Raw genomic sequence first — 12,145 nt, forward strand, 5'->3', positions numbered from 1 at the left:
GTTGAACAATGATTTTAATGCCCAATGATAGTAGTGCCAATGACACATCATCAAAGAGCAATCCTAAGTCCCTCTTTGCTGTTGTTACAAGGTTAACCAAGATGGAAAGAAATAAATAAAATTGCAACCCCATGCCGGATGCCGCAGTGTGTGAGTTTCTGCAATGTAGCTTCAAGAAGCCGACAGCATGAAGGAATATATTAACAACAACAACAAACTTTACTCCGGTAACTTTTCCAATTGGGATGCTAGACGTTGTGTGTGTCAGACTGAATGACACCATAAGTTACTTCGGGGCGGCATGTAGCTTACAGAGATAACAGAAACAAAAGGAACTAAATCAGACTAACTCATGCAGGTTCGTCAGAAACTCCTTCAGCTCAGACTCCAGCGGGGCCTTCAACAGCAAGCAGCCCAACGTGGACAAACCCAGATCCGGCTTCGCTGCCAGCTTCAACCTGCGGTCGGAGCTCCGGCGGGAGGTGGAGAGAGCTACGCAGCCGGCAGCCGGCAGCAGCAGCAGCTCCTCCTCCCCGCCAACACGAACACCACGCTGCTGGAGACCCAGGCCGCATTGCCGGGCCCGCTGGAGGGAAGGGAGGCACGCAAGCACCAGGACCAGAACTGCACAATATGTTATTGCAGATGTCCGTTTTTATATCAGCCAGACATTTCATTTGATACAGTATAAGTACAATAAAACAGATTCAGTGATAGAAAAATAATTCGAGAGCTGGGATTTGACACAGTAGAAGGAAACATAAAGAAACTAGTCATCCAGCAGGAGTTAAGGTCAATGAGAATTGCATCCACATGAATTATAAGATGTACGACTGAACCGTCTCCCTCTGTCCAACACATTTAAAGAGCCATTGATGAGGTTTAGTGGTGTTTTATTGTGTGATTTGGAGCTGTGAGGCCATGCAGGGGTAGAAGGAGGAGAGCTATGACTTCTCACTGATGTTTTATATCCAATTATCTTCATGCTGAGTGGAGGGAGGAATGGCAAACACGGGCTAAATGGTGCATTTCATATGTGGTCAAACTCACTTCTAACCTCAGGCTGTGAATATCAGCTGAGCATGTGCTTCCTCGTCAGGTTGTTACTTTCTTGTATTAGCTGATGCACAAGGACAAGAATACGACCGCATAGCTGCTCCCTATTTCCAAATATATCCTTGTGATTCGGCTCTGTTCATAAGCACTTCATAATGGAATTCACTAGCTTAGGCCCCCACCTCGGCCGGAGCGAGCCTCCGTCGGTTGTTTGGCGTGTGAGGAATGGTTGGTGGAGATTTGGCCTGGTGCGGTTTGGGAGAGGCTTAGCTGAGGATCCACTGCGGCTCCCGGGCCTTGCAGAACCCCCGATCTCCATGGGATAGGAGCATGATGACTATGGGGGGAGATAACCATTAACAAGAGGGAGGGAGGGTGGGGTGCAGAAAACGCGAGTGTGCCGAGGCTTAGAGTGGGTAGGTAGTTATAGGAGTGTGGCCGGAAGTGGGCGAGTGGCTGAGGTGTGGTCCTGCTCCTGAAATTCAGCTAAGTCTTATCTCCAATTAAAATCTCTATCATCTTATTATGGCTCCGTCAGCATGCAGCAACCAACAACACAGCTTTTCTTGATCGAATGTGTCATGTGTGATGTCACGTCATGGCTACCTGTCATATCCCCACAAATGTCTTGGTTGTGTTGCACATCAGTGTTGCAGCCAGATGGCAACCTCCTGTCTCAACATGCATTCTCTCTACTGGCCAGCAGGGGGCGGCTCCTCTGTTTGCAACACAAAGTCTGGTTGTATAGAAGTCTATGAGAAAATGACTCTACTCCTCACTCGATTTATGACCTCAGTAAACATTGTAAACATGAGTTCATGGTCTCAATCGCTAGTTTCAAGTCTTCTTTAATACAGCATGATGTTCATTTAGTAGTAAAATAGATCATAAAGCGGGGTATGCTTTAGGGCGGGGTACCTCGTGATTGACAGGTCGCTAGCACTATGAGAGCTGTATATGGCGTCTCTATGTCACCCCTCCGGAGTCTAAATATGGTAACTTTCGTTCACTGGTTGGAAAACGGCAGTCCACAAACCAATGGGTGACGTCACATCGACTATGTCCACTTACAGTCTATGGTTGCAGCAGAGGCGACATGGCATGTTAGCCAAACGTATGACTGCCTCTTCCCCACAGGGACGATCAGGGTCACATCTACCTGTCTGACAGCCATTCAGCAGTCCTACTTATACATATATGTATCTGTCTGTGTGAGATAACATATGTGCGCAAATGGAAATTACAGTGCAAGTACAGAATACAATGACTATAGTGTGCTGTTATGTACAGATGTGAGCAATGGAAGAAATAAATGTTACAGCAGAGAGATGCGGATCAAGCCAACAGTGGTAAGAATGATGGCGTGATGAAAGTGAACATATTGTCAGACGGAGAATAGTACTCATGGAGAGATGAAATGAACATAAGCGAAAGAGGCTGGTCCTCTCAGGGCCAAATTCCAAACATGAGGAGTTAATAGCTATGAATTTTCCCTCTGTTTAATTTTCAGTTTAATAAAAACACGAGGAACAGCAGTGGAATGAAACAAAATACATTTCCACACATAAAAGGCAATAACCTGAGAAAATAACCATTTTAAATTAAGTTGCGGCTCTGAAATAGCACAGGAGTTGTGGTGGCTCTCTGCTGAATCGTTCCTGGCGTGACAATAAACTGTCAGTGAGCACTTGAGACTGTACTCAGCTATGGCAAATCACACTTAATTGCTTTATATTGTACGTGTACAGATACATTTTTTTCCTTCCACTTATTGCAAAGCTCCATTTAGAGAAACAGAGTGCAATTAGTATCATATTGTTTGGGAGCAATATTGTGAAATGACCTGTCAAAAATGACCCCATCACGTGGAACATAATGAAAGGTTAGAAGTCACTGAACAAAAGTACAACTTTTGGAGTGAAAAACAAAGATTTTGATTCAGTTCATGGCCAATGGCAGTCGAATCTATTTACAAATGTATAAAGCCTTTGAGTCTGCCACTTCACTCGCACAAGATACTCAATTCATAAAACAAAAAACAAAATAACTTTTTTCATTATGGCGTCATACTTGAGGCGTCGTTGCTCCTCTCACGCTTTTGTTGCCGCACCATTGAAAGCTATGCCGTCACCGCGGTCTATTCCCCGAAAAGGAAAGTTATTATCATGCCTCCCCACTCCCTCTGTGCTTAGCTCGGTGTTTCACACAGAGCTCGTTGGTGAGCTCAACAGTGAGTTCCCGGAAGTGAAAATCCCATTTCTGTGAATTGCATTCTGATTTGAGGTTTTTCTTCATTTGAGATCGGCAAGGATTACTTTAAAACTTTTCCAGGAGTTTTAAGAAGAAAAGAGACGGACGAGACGTCATTCGCAATGGTTTATGGGATGAGTTGTTCCTTCACTCTTAAAATATGTATTACACAGTGTTACACCTTTGTCTTTTTTTCCATTTTCCTTTTTTGTTGGCTTTCGGTTGGCTTAGTTCCAAGCTTAAAACTCTTTGTATAAGGATTTTCTTAAACGTCAATGGAGCGAATGAATGAGAATTTCACTTCAAAAAGTGAGCGTTCAGTGTTGAGCTTCCTATGGGAAGCGATGAGGTCAGAGCCTAGCTGTACAGAGCATACGTTCACTGTATGAACTCCAAGTGGGGTTGGCTGACTGAGCTAAACTTTATATTTTACATTACAAACAAGTGATTCAACCGCCGTAGAAACGACAACTAACACCTTCAAAAATTCCTCCCAAACAAACAAACTAAGAATGTGTTCAGTGCATTCAAATCTGGTAACAAGAAAACAGTAGAAAAATATTTATTTGCAGTGCAAATGATCGGTAGTTCAACCATTTATAACCTTTAAAGGTCTCATGGTGCATAATCAGCAGTGCTTAATGTCTTTTCTTCACATTTTTTCCATTCACTTTCTATCACTGAAAGCATTTTTTGAGAGAACATTGTAAAAGCATTTGTTTACTGTGAAATGACCTCGAGCAACTCTCACGTTTAAGATTGTTCGGGACATAAAATCCGGGTGAAAATCTGTCAGAATTGATCTGCTCCTCAGAATTTTGCAGTGAATATTGATTTAAATGAAACAAAAAAACAATGAAGCCGCAGTATACCTACTTCACATAAAACACACAGATTCAGAGTGAGAATGTGGCTGAAGGGAGGTTCAGAATGGGGAAAAACCTGGAGTAAGGATGACTTTGTGACACTCGAAATCAGTTGCGCAAACCACCAGTAGAGCAGAAAGATATCTCGGCTCTTGCTGGATCGGAGCACTGTCCGATCTCACTAAGCATAGCAGCAGAGCAGAAGCCGACATCCAATTCTGACACATTGACAGACAAGTGCAGATGAAAACCAGTCACACTTTTGTAAAGTTAAGATTTTCTTTTTTAAACCAGATTCAAGGCAGGGTTTCCTGTCATCTGGTGCAGTGTTCATTGCACAAAAAAAATGCAGGTGACAGGTGCACCATCAGGCGGAATAATGCACAGTCAAGGACAGCATACACTTCCTTCATCTACTTCTTTAAAGTCACAGCTCAACATTTTCCTTCCAGGGCTGGATCCTATACCCCGAACAAATAGTTGCTTTGAGAAGCGTTTGAGCAATTCCCGAAACAGTGCGTGCGCCTGTGTACAATGGCAGCAGACAAGAGGGCATCCTGGGATTGTGCTGGCTGCGTGGGCTCGTGCTCTGATGAGATGGACCGCTTGTCATGTTCCTGCCAGATATCGCCTGCTTGGGTAATAGAGCAATTGAACAGACAAAAAGGAGGGGTGGGGAAGTGAAAATGCAAATGACACATGGTGTCCTGTGTGGTGGAAAAAAAAATCTCTTTAACCTCCCAGTGAGAAATAATCACGATGGAACTTCTTAAAGTATTAAAAACATATTTAATGAACAGACACTTCAATCAAAATTCAGCTGAATGGATAGAGCTCTTTCCCCACGGATGGTTCGGAGGTCTAACAACAATAAAAGAGACAAAGCCGAGTCTATATGCTCGTTATCTCGTCTCCTCTCCCTTCACCCTCCCCCTCACAGATGTTGTCGGCCCACCAAGGCCAGGTTCCCAGCCTTTTCGTGGGAACAGGGTTAGGCTGGTCTATGCAGGTTTAAGTGAGACAAGTTATAACTAAAAGAACCATATGATGAATTTCCACCACATCCTGCTGCCACATGGTGTCCTTCTGCCACACACAACTCTGATCATACACCAAGTGGTGTGGACACACACATGGGCTACCCAGACTACCGTTGACTCACTCGTTTTAATCTCATCTTGTTACCATTACGCATCATGAAAACAGCCTGGTGGCTGTCAAATACTGCTTCTGATTTCCAATAAATTTTTGGCTGATGAGCAAAATATCCCATCCAATGTAGGTGTTCATAAAACCCGTCACCCTGGCAACATTTCCCAGAAGCAGTGCGTTGACACTCTGTACTCTGACTAACACCATGATAAAGTAATTAAAATCTGAAATGGATTTTGCTTCACTTAATATACAGTTTGAACGTGATGTTCCGGGTGATGAGCGTGTGTAGACTCTCGCAGGGTTTTTTCTTTCTTTTTAGCTCTGCATGTCCACGTGTGTATGTAACATGTAACTAAGCTCGACTGTAGGTCACCACATTTTCTCTTTGAGGCCATTACTAGAAACCCCCAACAGCTGCTTTGAGTCCTTTTTCAGACGTGTCACACGTGAGGACTAGCTGTCTGTAGAGCGGTGAGCTCGAATGTTGTATCATTCCAGATCATGTGGAAGTTTGTTATTTGTGCTTCAGTGTGTGGAACTTGCTTCCGTCTTGGCCCGGACCCTCTCGTAAAAGAGATTTTGGATGCCATTGGGACAATTAAGATGCGTTGTGGTTTTATGGCCAACACCTTTACTATTTTGTTCACGCTCATCATTTCAATCTACCTCTTTTCCAAAAACGCCGTTTCAGTGAAAAAGCTCAGATAAACCAATTTTACGCTGCCTGACCTACTGAGTCGAATACGAAAATTCAATTGTCTTTTTGTCGAGGGAACCAGTGCGATGCTTACTGTCTGGTTGGCCTAAAAAAATATGTCATCCCTTATTAGATTCGATTTGTCTAATCTAGTGCCTTCCGTTCCATTCGACATTCTGTATTAGATTGGAAGTTGTTCGAATAAAATGACGGTAACTTTAAAAGTGGAGGAGAAGCTTGTTTTATGTTCCACTCTGGCTTGTTGAAGTGACTGTGGTATTAGTCAACGCAATAACCTCAGATTCCTGTGGGTATCAACAAAAAAGTGGCAATTATATCAATCTAATGGGAAAAAGCAACCTTGAAAGAGATAGAAATTGATGTAAAAAAATAAGTGATAAATGGAATTTCAGTTTTCTCTGTTTAGCAGAAAACATACAATGCGTCTCACCTTGGGCCGTTTTTAACATTGCTGAAATGTTCCACCCACATTTTTCTGCTACCACTCACTGCTGTGACAGTCAAAGCAGGATGGAAAGTATTGATTCGTTCTATTATGCCATTATCGTGCTTTTTTACTCAAAGTGCAACAGCTGTATGTCCTTGGACGGACGTTAACGCCGCTCTTTCGTGCCGGCTCATGATGTAATTGCATCGTGCACAATAACAGACAATGTCCCCAATATTTCTTATTGTTGCCAGTACCCTTGAAACACAATGTTTTCCTCTTATCCTCACCAATTCAAATGTATTGTTTCGTCAAAACGAATGAATTATTGTGCACTTTACGTTTACATTCACAGATGATGAATGGATCAGTAATGCAATTCTTTGAATATATTCCAATTTTCTGTGCTTTTAATTGCTTCCCGAAATTGCTTTTCTCCATTCATCATTGTTCATCATGTAATGAAATGTGTCGCCTAATCAATTAATTATCCTCTGTAATTATTTATTCCAGCTTGATTGCATTTCCTCTGCAACACTGAGGAAACGCACTTGTGAAGATCTTCTGAGGAGAAATGTATTCATTTTTGGCTGTTAGGACAATATAACTGGAGATGAATTAATCGAAGGAGTTATGCAAACAAATGTTGAAATTTCACTTCACACATCAGTTTATCTATCCATCGATCTACAAAATAATATTTTGACCACACAAATGTGAAGAATAATCACAGACAAATTGAAAAACTTTGATTTATAGATAACAAGATAAATATTCAAAGTGTTTCTCAAATGATCATGATTGAAATATATATCCGTTTTACTGCTGTGTTTACAGATATTACGAATGTAAACAAACATTTAATAGCATTAGAACATGTTGGCTGCGAGTTGTAAGCCCCTGTTTGTTTGTTTGTGAGATACTGAAACCTTTTGTCCCAGAATGCACCACCTATTGCACCTTTAAGACCAAATGGCAGGTTTGCTGTATACAATCATCCCTGTCAGGCCAATCCTTCTTCATCAAACCTGTTAAACCCGTTAAACCTGTTAAACCTGACGACACACCTCTGTTCATGTAAGCCGAGCCTGACACAGTCACCGACACCCAACAGCGCGTGAGGTGTGTGTTCACTCCTCTCCTCTTAAAAAAAAGGTCTACTATACAAAAAGAAAAGAATCGAGTCAACAGAGAGGCGACTCTGAAAGCAAAAGGTAAGACCGCTACTCATTTTCTCTGCTCTTAATGGCCGTGTCTCACTTCCTCTCCGAGTTGCTTTCATGGTCGACGAGGCTGATGGAATTTCATTACTTATGATTGAAAACCAATGGAGTTTTGAAAGCAGAATGAGATGGAAAGGTGCACTCAAAATGCCAGTATACCCTCCAGATGCCAGCAATCTAATTTACTGTCAGTGGTAATAGATGGGGAGCCACCCGATGGCACAGATAAGATGTTATTTCACCATCAGGGTTATCACTTAATATCTGATAATGTCTGTGGGGAGCAGTTGTATCCGACAGTTAAAATAGGGGGCCTCAACTCCTGGCACGAGAAATGATCATCAGTGTGGAAGAATTGTTAATCTGCCAAATCAATGTGACTCCACTCAATAAAGTGTGCATAAAGGGACTTGAGTTGAGGCCACGGCGTCAATGATTCCTCTTTAATGAAACCGAACAGTTGTGCGCATCATATGTTCTTTTCTCATTTAAAAGGTCTTATAAAGATACGACTTCTTTATCACACGGATTCAGTCGCGTACAATGGCCTGTCTAACATAGTTGATTTCACATTTAGTCTGTGTGTTACTGTGTGTTCGATTAAACAATTCCATCTACGTAAGGAAGCGTTTGAAGCAGGAATGCTGCGTGCGTAGTTGCACACATTCCTCAAACCAAAGTAAGAGGAGGACAAAAACAAAACGCACCCTAGTACGTGCAATGAAGAAATGTTGACTCATAGCATGTACTGACGTAGCCGGAGCTGCCGAGTCTCAAATAAAACAAAACAAAACCAGGGCATTATGACATGTTGGACTCTGGATGTTGTTAATGTAAGCAATGCTTGTATTGTGGAGCACGAGAGCGTGGGAGTCGACACGTAACATGATTCATAACATAATGTGTGTTCAGTGGAGCTGTGGCACAAATGCAATAATACATTTCTGCCATCGTCTTCCCAGATCGGACACATCGATCCTCATCAAGCATCATGGGAAGAGGTAAAGGCGAGGAGTGGGATGGAATGGACGAGGACACGAGGCAGACTCAGCCTCGGAAACACGAGGAGAACGAGAGTAAAAGCTCGGGGAGCAAATGTCCCAAATGCTGCGTGAAGACAAAGAATTGTCTGATGAGCCCGGAGTGTGGCAGGGCGCTTCAGATCTCACAGGTCGTCGCCATGTGTGGAATGTGCATCCGCTGGTTTGTGTGTAAGTATCAAACCTCAGAGGCGAGAGTGCTTATAATAACTGCTCGGACGTCATCGTTAGTTGCTCTGATGTCTGACAAAAGTAAGAAAATAATTTATGCAAATATAAACATATAACCCTGAGATCTAAATGAATGTGGGTTCATTTGTTTCTTTTCTGTGCTTGTATACTGCAATTAAAATTCCACTATAGTGGAAATGAAAAATAGAATACATTTTTCATTAGTTATCGTATTATTTTCTTCCTCATTTTAATTGCAGAACCTAACCTTGAACTTCCGGAGCAGTTTTTCCAGGCTGCGTTGATTCTCAGCGTCCCTCAGCACCCTTCACAGATTCATGCCATGTGTTTTTCTTTTCTGGACCGAGATGAAAATATTCACTTTCAGTCCGTTTCATCAGCTAAACCTCTCTTTTAATTTCTCTACCCACACGTTATTTATTTAACATGAACAATTCACCGTCTATATATAAAACAAACTAAAGAGACAATCATTATGAATGGATGAATGTGACTTTGATCTGCATGTCTTTGTGAAAGGTTTATTTGTCTGATTGATCAGAAATATGTTTATATTCATGGTGGAGTAGTTTTTAGTAATAATATGAAATAACTGTAATATTAAGATAGTAATAAACACGATGTACCGCCTCGCGGTTGTATGTCATGCATACAGTTTGTGTCTGTCCAAAATGTCCTCATTTTATCCTGTTAGACATTTGTGAGGAGTTATCATAATTAGCATATGAATTGTTGAGGCCAAATGGCCAAAATTGTGTTTTGTGAGGTCACAGTGACTTTTGACAATATAATGTACTCAGTTCATCCTTGAGTCTGCATGGACATTTGTGCCAAATTTGAAGAAATTTGCCGACGCACATGCAATTCTGTGATGGCATCCGTGTTCCTGCTGAAGAATGGTCAACAGTAGGTTGTTTGGAAAGTTTTCTAATATTTCGGATTCAGAGACCTCTTTGTCTGACCCCGGGGGCAAAAAAAAAAGAAGTAAGCACTCCCCTGGATCTGACTTCTCCTTCGGAATTTGCAAATGCATTGCTCAGAATTTCATCTTCTACTTTTGTTCGGGATCAGGGACACTGGAAGGCTTGCACTGCTTGGCCCTGATATACATTTTTTGCCACGTTTAATTGCGTTTCCTGAATCTCTACAATGAAGGTGGCAGGTGGCAAAGTTAGCTTGACGTTTTATTTAGAATGGCCACAGTAATTTGGATGAGACCCAGGTTGAAAAATAATTAAAAAAATGTTCTTGTTTCGACTCAAAAAGTATGATGTTCTTTCCTACATGTTTGGCTTTGGCAGCTTGTACTTTCTCAGTCTTTTCACGCGCAAACTCCAACACTGCTCTCAACATGGATTATTACAGACCAACCAGAGTAGAGCAACAAATCCCCCGTTTCTCAAGCAGCGGTGAAGCTTTGAAAACTCCTGCAATAGATATCTTTCAACACCAGAGCCCAAAGACACAACCGAAGAGCCCAGAACGTAAACGCTTGGTAATCTTCAATTGTTGTATAATGCTGAGGTTGAAACCCACATTCTGAGAACAATGTATCTGTTGTTTATCTTCCTCTTTTTCTTCTAATTGTGTGTTGTATGATTTCTTTTCTTGTTCTCTTTCACTGCATGTCTCCCCTCAGTTGCTGCCTCTTGTGTGCCACTGCTGTGTCAGTGTAGGCATCACAATACAGGGGTGACATTTCAAGGAGACAGATTAGGGCCTCTCGCCAATTAATTTTGCCTCCCTTCCCCTGTTAAATACACAATCAACCAAAGGCAAAATGTCAGTGAAACAAACGAGGAGCCGCTATGTGGTTGACAATTACCACCAAGCACCTCAGAAATGCCAATACGTTAAAGTGGGAGCAGTGTGTGAGATGAATGGGGACAAACGGCAATCTTTTTGAGGAGCCATGTTGCAGCAGCGCTGAAACGGGCATTTTTGTTCTTTCCCTGCCATGGTTATCCGATGCAGTGACAGACACGTTGCTGGAAAGGTCAAATATTAGCTATGTTTATACAGATATCTAACATATCTGTTAATATCTTTGCCAACCCACAATATTTGTAATGACCAAGAAGGGAAGGGATGGATGACATTACTCATTGCGCACTGAAAGAGTACATCCCTTTACGAATTACTTTACGGCAGAAGTACTCTGTTACATCATTCCTCATAGTGCTTTCTGTTACTCACTTCGAATCGGTCAAAGGTGCCTTTTAAAAACTCCAAAGCCTCAGATCTCAGAGGGAGAAAACTGAGACATGATGGTTAAACAAGCAGCCAACATTCGGTTTGGAGGTATTCAGAGACCATCACAAGCTAGTTTATCGGTGGTGACCTCATGCTGCACGACAAAAAGTCTGACATTGAAGCCACAGATTTACACACCCTCCAATTGGTTGTGAGACAAACTAAATGTATATATACCCTTCTATCTATCCCTTTTAATGTCTTTTGAAAGCGTACTGATGCCCAGCAGATTTCATGAGACGGGACCCCTCCCGACTGCCACCGGGTGTTTTGCACACTGTTTAACATTGTGGTGGTGGGCGTGGGTGGCTCAGCTGTGGAGGGGGCGGAGTGTGGGAGTGGTTCGGGGAACGGTGCCGGTAAGGGACTTAATTAGGCGCAGCTGGAAGGGATCCTGATTGTCTCACTCACGACTGTATTTAATCCCACAGTAGAGACTGAGGCGAGAGACGGACAGGACGGAAAGCTCCTGCGGCGTGTGCTCGGAGGCGAGGCAGGAGAGCACCCGGCCAGGCCCGTTAGGGTTTAAACAATAAAGAAACATTGAAACCGTCATTCTACCGTGTGCTGGCGTCATTGTGCTCCCCAGACCCACCGGGTAGCAGAGAACCTGCTACAAACATGTTACTCAGTAATGTATTACTGTGTATCACAACCTTATTCTGTCAAACTGCTGCAGGTCAAATGGTCAACAGAGAATGCACACATCATTTGTAGAACTGTGAATGTAAGGGAGGGGTAAAATAAATTGTATTGGTGTCGACAGGTGACCCTCTGTGGGGGAGCACAGACGATGTTGAAGGCAAACCAAATCTACTTCAACAGGAGCAAATCCACACTGAGTTTGAGCAGGATTTCAAGCTGCTGTGAACACGATCAGGCCCTCGAGCATGGTTGCCAAGATGCCGTCTGTTGCTCCAGCTCTGAGCCATTCACTTCGCTCCACCACTTGCTTTATGGGGCTA

General features: G+C 42.6%; 1 long non-coding RNA gene across 1 annotated transcript; it reads left to right on the top strand.

Moving 5' to 3' along the window:
• The first annotated feature begins 7,578 nt into the window (after positions 1-7,578).
• On the top strand, positions 7,579-9,538 carry LOC306795231. The gene is made up of 3 exons (XR_013772971.1): positions 7,579-7,686; positions 8,658-8,906; positions 9,167-9,538. It is a non-coding gene; the product is annotated as an uncharacterized lncRNA (long non-coding RNA).
• Positions 9,539-12,145: the final 2,607 nt, after the last annotated feature.

Source organism: Melanostigma gelatinosum (assembly GCF_949748355.1).
Source record: "Melanostigma gelatinosum genome assembly, chromosome: 21".
Lineage (NCBI taxonomy): Eukaryota > Metazoa > Chordata > Actinopteri > Perciformes > Zoarcidae > Melanostigma > Melanostigma gelatinosum.